The sequence below is a fragment of the Capsicum annuum genome, unplaced genomic scaffold, assembly GCF_002878395.1.
Source record: "Capsicum annuum cultivar UCD-10X-F1 unplaced genomic scaffold, UCD10Xv1.1 ctg82786, whole genome shotgun sequence".
NCBI classification, from domain to species: domain Eukaryota; kingdom Viridiplantae; phylum Streptophyta; class Magnoliopsida; order Solanales; family Solanaceae; genus Capsicum; species Capsicum annuum.
In genome coordinates this window covers 50,795-58,981 of record NW_025893602.1, presented here as the reverse complement: position 1 = coordinate 58,981, position 8,187 = coordinate 50,795, and the positions used below count along the sequence as shown (strand labels likewise).

General features: G+C 33.3%; 1 long non-coding RNA gene across 1 annotated transcript; it reads left to right on the top strand.

The window, feature by feature from the left end:
- Positions 1 to 528: 528 nt before the first annotated feature.
- On the top strand, positions 529 to 7,984 carry LOC124895520. The gene is made up of 3 exons (XR_007051767.1): positions 529 to 954; positions 5,804 to 5,956; positions 7,935 to 7,984. It is a non-coding gene; the product is annotated as an uncharacterized LOC124895520 (long non-coding RNA).
- The last annotated feature ends 203 nt before the right edge of the window (positions 7,985 to 8,187 follow it).

The window sequence follows — 8,187 nt, the reverse complement described above, 5'->3', positions numbered from 1 at the left end:
TCAGCGAAGTTAGATCTTTAACATAGATATAAGAAACCTTTCAGCCGGACATTGTCACGGCTGGGTAGGGTAGAAGTTTATTTAAATGTACACAAGTAAGAAACAAATATGTACCTAATTTTCTGAGAACCAGACTGAAATAGTAGTAAACAGTAGCTTCTTCTTTATTTAATTCTTGAATATGTTACAAAGAGAGAGAGAGAGAGAGAGAGAGAGAGTTTAGAAAACAAAAGGAGAGAATTTCTGAACTCCTGCCTCTTCATAAGAATGAAGCGTCTATAAATAATAAAAAAGGAATCTTGCACAGTAATGGATGGGTCCTGTGCACAGTAATTTTACTATTACAATCATCAGAATAGTTAGAGGGGTCTTTATTAAACAGTCATATCTTGTCTTTTCCTTTCCATTTCATAATGAATGCTTTAGCCTTTTCAATTTCTTCCTCTTCTAAAAGAAACCAACAAAATCTTTTTGGCTCAAGTAAAAATCCACCTCTATTAAAGGTTGTATGTAAAAGAAACCAACAAAAAGTTTTTGGGTTCACCTCTATTTAAAGGCTCTATTGGGGCAATAGTCCATACCCAAATTTTTGATGCTAGGGTTTTGTCAATTTGTTGTCACAGCCGCCGCCATTATCACCACCATCAGAAGGTGAAAATTCGCCGCCGTCATCATCACCACCGCTGCTATCAGAAAGGTGAAAAGGAAAGTGAATCGGAATACTCGAGCAAATCAGATTATGAGCCATTGGTGAAGAAGCAAAAGGTGAATGAGGAGGAAGATGCAGAAGAAGAATAATCGAGCGATTTCAAAACTTCGGATCAATTACCTCTAACGGATGGAAGCGACATCGACGGTGACGATTCGATTGCCGACAAAGAAGTAGGGTATTTTTGGAAGCCCAGAGATTTTGAGCGCTGGAACAAGTATATGGATCAGATCGAGGAGAGCGAGGTACTTACTTGCTTTTATCATCTATGTGCCTACTAAAACTGTTTGCATATTTGAATATAGATTGTTTTTCCTCCATCAAGTTCATATCTTTTATTATATAGATAGATTTGTGTTAATGGTCCAAAACACACCTTTACTATCCTGATATTTTCAGTTACATGCCTAGCAGTTGATGCGTGTTTTACTAACTAATTGGTGATAGTTTAGGTATGAAATTCAAAAATTGGAATACTTTAGATGTGTTTTTCACCTTTCGCTCTATAGATGCCTTTTTCTCTATCAAGTTTATCTTTTATATAGATTGCTTTCCGTCAAATAGGTAATATAACATGAATTTTCTTGTGGTTGGGTCCTAATTGGCGGAGCAAGAACTTTAATCAAGGGATGTCACGGTATAAAGAAGTAAATTTACGAAGAAGTAAAGTCCTTGGTCTACATACATTAGTCGGAGGTTATGCTGCTATTATTGAAATTGAGTTAAGATCCCCCTTGGTCTAGTTGGATTAAGCCCGAATCGAGGGGTGTCAATATGTAGTATATACATGTAAAATTTTGCCTAGCTGTGCAATGTAATTTTTCAAAAAAGGGATGTCGGTCGATACCCTTTAAGTACATGTGGCTCCGTATATTTTCTAATGTGTTGTATCCATATCTTGTTCACATGACTTGGCACATCAGTACAGTTTATAGCTCTGGACAGACTTAGGGGGAGATTATAATATTGAGTTTCGGTCTAATGAAATAGAGACTATTAGATTAATACATGTACCAGTTAGTTGTTTTGCCTTCCTGTTGTTTCTGTTTGTTGCTATTGCCTCTTTTTCACTTATTGCTCAGCCGAGTGTCTTTCCGAAACAAAACTTCTTATCTTCGACCTTCCCCAGAGCCATCCTGTGGGATTACACTATGTTTGTTTCTGTTGTTGAAACTAGCAAAAAAAAGGAAGAATTTTTGGGAATTGAAATTTCTAATGACATTCCATGTTTCAATTCGTTATAACCTCTGCATTGGGTTTAAATATAATCCTATTCAATTGGCTAACTCTATAATTAGTTATCTCTTAGCTGGATATCGAATGAAACTTGGTTGCCGGAAGGCAACTCAACAGGGGTTTTAGGAAAAGATAGTGAGGAAAAACAATAATGGATATCCTAACTTTTACAGAAAAGATAAAATAAAATGACTTGCTGATCTTTTCTAGAATTACTTCTCCTTGTTTCTTTTGAAGGCATCATATGGCAGTCAAACAGTAACCACCATCATTAAACAACACCATGTGGATGCCAAACGTTAAGTTTGATTACTCAACTCTACAAAGTGGTGCAATTCGGTGGGAAGTGACTTTTGAGTCATTTTTTAGTATAGAGCATGTTAATAAAAAAAAGGGGTTAATTTTACTTTCTAAAAAGGGGGGAGGGGAGGGAGGGGAGGGAGGGGATCGGAATTCGCTAGTTTTGATATGCTCACTTATGTCAGAATTGTGGGAAAGATTGAATATCATATGTGGATATGCTAATGAAAATAAACGAAATGTGAAAAACAATACCATTTTATGTGGTACTTACAAGCAAATAAAATTCTTGGATACTTGTTTGATATAACTTACTACATTTTTTTCCAAAGCTTATTTCTTACAAGAACATATTTGGTTGCAACACGTGATGTTTGTCTCTATTTGGTCGACTTTTACTTTGATAGGGATTTGACATTAAAGGTTATCTGAGTTTGGAATGTTTAATAAAAATAATCATATAATTATTTTTTAGAATGTTTTAAAAATATTTTGTAGTGATGATAAGAACTATTTGACCCACAATTGCAATTGTCACAAAATAGTTCCATCATCGCTACAAAATAGTTTGATCATTTTTAAAATATAATTGTGTCATCTTAGTATCCAACAACAAAAAAAATTCACACAACCAGAACATATCACATTTACAACTCTAACAAAACAGATCAATTCGGCAGCCAAAAAAATAAAAAAATTCACCACTCTCATGAAGTACTGATCTATCACATGATATCCTAAATTAAAAAACAAACTATGCTTAATTCTTGCAAATCCCTTATAGCCCTATCTTAAACTCTCTATATTTAAGAAACAAGCAAGAAAAAGAAAATTAGAAAGCATTCACAGACTAGAACAACAACAACAAACACAGTGTATTTAGATGCAGTGGGGTCTGGGGAGCATAAAATGTACACAGTCCATACCACTACCTCCGGAGAAGTAGAAAAGTTGTTTCATCCATAAACTAGAAGTGAACATTAATATGCAGTGGGGTTTGGGGAGCGTAAAATGTATGCCGTCCATACCACTACCTCCGGAGAAGTAGAAAGACTGTTTTAGACTAGAAGTGAACATTAATTTAAAAAGATAAATGAGAACCTCTCTAGTGTGGTTGTTAAAACTGAGATAGACATAAATAGTACACATGACAAGTTGTTGTTTGATACATTTTTCTATCGTCTTTTTACTCACTCTGACCATGTTACATTTTTTGTAATTAGCTATCTTGAGTATTTCCTGCATAAAAAACAAATTATAGAGATAAGACTTTTACTGAACAATTCAAAGAATTACAATTACACACCGCGTCATGTGGCGTTTTGCATTTACTCCTTATTGCTTAGCAAATCGATATGCCATCATACAGCTAAAAGGGAAATAGTTCTTTTTTCTTCATTTTTTTTAGTAGTTTCAGTCATTGAGTAGTGTTCAAACATACGATCAATCAGTTGTTTGTTCAAACCTGGACAATAACTGTTTGACTATATGATTGAATACTACCAATCAGTTGCTGTTCAAACATGGACAACAACTGATTGACTGTACTGAAACTGCCAAAAAATTGTAGAAAAATGAGTGTTTCCCTTTTAATCGTACAATGACATATCTATTCACTAAGCAATAGGGTTTATGTAAGGACGAAGATTATCGCTTTATTAGGGCAATGAGTAAATGCAAAACGCCACGTGATGCGGTGTGTAACTATAATTCTTTGTGTTGTTCAGTAAAAGTCTTTTATCTTTAATGTTTGTTTTTTTATGTAGAGAATATTAAAATAGCTAATTACAGAAAATTTAACATGACAGTGTGAGTAAAAAGACTATAGAAGAACATATTAAACAACAACCTCTCAGGTGTACTATTTATGTCTATCCAGTTTTAACAACCTAGGGCTATAAGGGATTTGCAAAAATCAAGCATAGTTTGCTTTTTTAATTTAGTATATTGTGTGATAAATTGATGAGCCTTCATTCCTTCGTGAAGTGAATTTTTTTGCTTCCGGATTGATCTGTTTTGTTAGAGCTGTGATTTTGATGTGTTCTACTCATTGGTTGTGCGTTGGTGAATTTTTTTGTTGCCGGATACTTAAATGACACAATTATATTTTAATAGTAGTGATGATGAAACTATTTTGTAGTGATGATGGAGCTATTTTGCTACAATTGGAATTGTGGGTCAAAGAGTTCTTATCATCACTACAAAATATTTCTAAAACATACTAAGAAATTTAATAAAATAATCATATTAAATATTATTTAGAATGTTTTAGACATATTTTGTAATGATGAGAAGAACTATTTGACCCACAATTACAACTGTTACAAAATAGTTCCATCATTATTACAAAATAGTTTGATAATCACTACTATCTAAATTATAGTTGTGTCATTTTAGTAGCTGGCAGCAAAAAAAAATCACACAATGAGAACACATCACAATCACAATTCTAACAAAATAGATCAATCTGGCAGTAAAAAAAATTCACTACTTCTCTCATGATATATCCTAAATTAAAAAGCAAACTATGCTTGATTCTTGCAAACCCCTTATAGCCCCATCTTAAACTCTCTATATTTAAGAAACTAGCAAGAAAATTAGAAGACAACATTAATTGAAAAATATAGATGAGAACCTCTCCAATGTGGTTGTTAAAACTGGGGTGTACATAAATAGTACACGTGATAGGTTGTTTGATACGTTCTTCTATGTCTTTTTACTCACCCTGGCCATGTTAAATTTTTTGTAATCCGCTATCTTGAGTATTTCCTGCATAAAAAACAAACGGTAATGATAAGACTTTTACTAAACAGTATAAAGAATTACAGTTACACACTGTGTCATATGGCATTTTGCATTTGCTCTTTGCCTTAATTAAGCGATAATATTTTTCCTTACATAAGCCTTGTTACTTAATAAATTGATATGCCATCGTATAGATAAAAGTGGAAACACTCATTTTTTTTCTATTTTTTTAGTAGTTTCAGTCATTGGCTAGTGTTCAAACATACAGTCAATCAGTTGCTATTCAAACCTAGACAACAACTATTTGACTGCACTATTGAATACTACCCACCCAGTTGCTGTTCAAACATGGACAACAACTGATTGACTGCACTGAAACTTCTAAAAAAATTGGAGAAAAATGAGTTTCCCTTTTAGCCGTACAATGACATATTGATTTACTAAGCAACAAGGCTGATGTAAGAAGGAAGCATTTTCATTTTAGTAAAGTGTGGTCACTTGAGAAGTGAATTAGTGACTTGAAAATATTTAAGTGTAGGTACTTGAAATGTGAACTTTTATGACTTGAACTAATTACTTGAATGTGATTGATTGTATAGATGGAACCTGATTATAGCTGGATATATCAATGAAATATTGATAATAGAATGGGTGAGGCTGAGAATGAGGATGCGGATGATGAGTTGTAATTTTTAGATTATCGCTTTATTAGGGCAAGAAGTAAATGCAAAACGACACGTGACGCGGTGTGTAACTGTAATTCTTTGTATTGTTCAGTAAAAGTTTTATCTTTATCGTTTGTTTTTTATGCAGGGAATACTCAAGATAGCTGATTACAGAAATTTAACATGGCCAGGGTGAGTAAAAAGACTATAGTAGAACGCATCAAACAACAACCTGTCACGCGTACTATTTATGTCTCTCCTGTTTTAACAACCTGTGCTATAAGGGATTTGCAAAAATCAGGTGAGTCTTATTCCTTCATGAGGGAAGTAGTGAATTTTTTTGCTACTGGATTGATCCTTTTTGTTAGAGCTGTGATTGTGATATGTTCTATTCATGGTTGTGCGTTGATGAATTTTTTCTGTTGTCGAATATTTAAATGACACAATTATATTTTAGATAATAGTGATGATGAAACCATTTTGTAGTGATGATGAAACTATTTTGTTATAGTTGCAATTGTAGGTTAAATAGTTTTTATCATCACCACAAAATATTTCTAAAACATTCTAAGAAATTTAATAAAATAATCTTATTAATTATTTTTTTACTACGCAAGTTAAATCAAAATGTGACAAATAAAAATAACACAAAGTAAATATATAATTGGACATGTTTGAGCTACATGTTGATTTTCCTTTAAAAGGGATTGGAATCCTAGAAATTATAAGCACATATATTAAATGCAAAATGCGGCTCCCAAGTGTGACCTGTTTTTTATTTTCATTGGCTATGCAATGTCTCTTTACTGGTGGGTAGATCAATTTTGTGGTATAATTAGATCGACTTTTTATGATCTTAAATCAAATTTATGCCAAATATATCAAAATATTATTTAATTTTATGATTTTAAGCATGTCAAGTGAAAAATTGAAATTAAAGTGTTGTCAAAAAACAAGAGGAATTATTTTTTAAAATGTATTAAAAAAAGTAGGTCATTCTTTTTAGGAAACTTTAAAAAAAAGGAATGTACAATAGATCTTATTACCCTTGGCCTGACACTGGGAACTTCAAAGATTTATATAGACGTTCCACCACCTTAACTTGAAAATATTCCTCCACGTCATTCTTGACGGTAAGGGTTACATAGTAAATTAAGTCTCTACACCCATCTCCATTAACCTTGAGAATCTCAGTGACCTCATATTTAGTGCCCTAACATGAAACACAAGAAATGTTTGAACTTTTGGCTCTCTATGGTGTCTACATAAATATATACACATACACACAATAGACTTTATATCAAAAGGTTGGAAGTTTAAGTGTGTATTGAGTAAGGAATAGGGTGTGTTTATATAGTGAGAGGGGTAAAATCTGTATAAGTCAAAAGGTTGGAAGTTTGGATATAGTGAGTAGGGCATAGGGTGTGTTCCCATAGTGGGATAAAATGATGAGATGCATTGGTTAAATTAATTATTGAAACAAGGCATCTTTCATGAGTAATTAAACCGATCCATCTCATCATTTTTCTCCCTCTATATAAACACACCTAATGCCTCACTCAACATTTAGTTGGACTTCTAACCTTTTGATTTATATCATGCATATTTTTCTCTCCTCTCTACAACCATTTTCAGAGTAAGTACTTGATTTTATCTTGGCTATGTATTCCGCAGGTAGAACCTCCTCTTAGAAAAACTAGATGCCCTCTGTAAATCGATTGAGAACCTTTTCGTATTGCTCTCAAATATTTCTATTTAGAGGTTATTTTGCTAGTATATCTCCAGTGAAGGAGACACTGCCTCACCAGTCTCCTTTGTCTTATCATGGAAAGCACCATGAAATGTCATGAGTGGCACTTCCATTCAGCCACTGTCCCCTTGATGTGATGATGCTACAGAAAGACCTAGCCAATACAGAAATGATAATCAACATGGTTTAGCTGCTGAACTAATTAAAAGAACAATTAGGAAAAATCGTGTACTAAAGTTGTTATGCGGAGGGATTTGTGCTTGGAAAATTCAGATAAAAGTATTAGTTGATCAATGACGAACTTGACTGACTTTCTAAAGTATTATGAGATCTTTTTTGTTTGGGAACTCTTTTTCATCTCAACTACATTTAGCTGCTATAATTTATAATTTCCATCTTCATGGTGCTGTATTTGGTTATCACTTCTTATTACTTGCTGTTAAGTGAAGCTGGCTTTGGTACTAACATTGTCACCTTGTCTCTTTTTTTTTCCTTTTTATTTGGCAAAACTGGAGAAATCCAAGGGCAGTTAAAGCAATGAGCTTCATTAACAAGTGTTTATATCTAGAACCTTTATTTGTAGCTGTAATTCTCCTTCTACTTGTAAGGAGGTGGTAAATTGTCCCCGTTGAAGTGACTCTATGATTCGTGCAACCCCTAAAAAGTATGAACATGTGATACTGCAAGCTACTCTTAATTTTTGTTGGTTCTGAATCTTCTGGTTGCCTATTTACAATGTATTTGCTGGTTTAATGAAATTCAAAACTTTAAACTTTGGACCT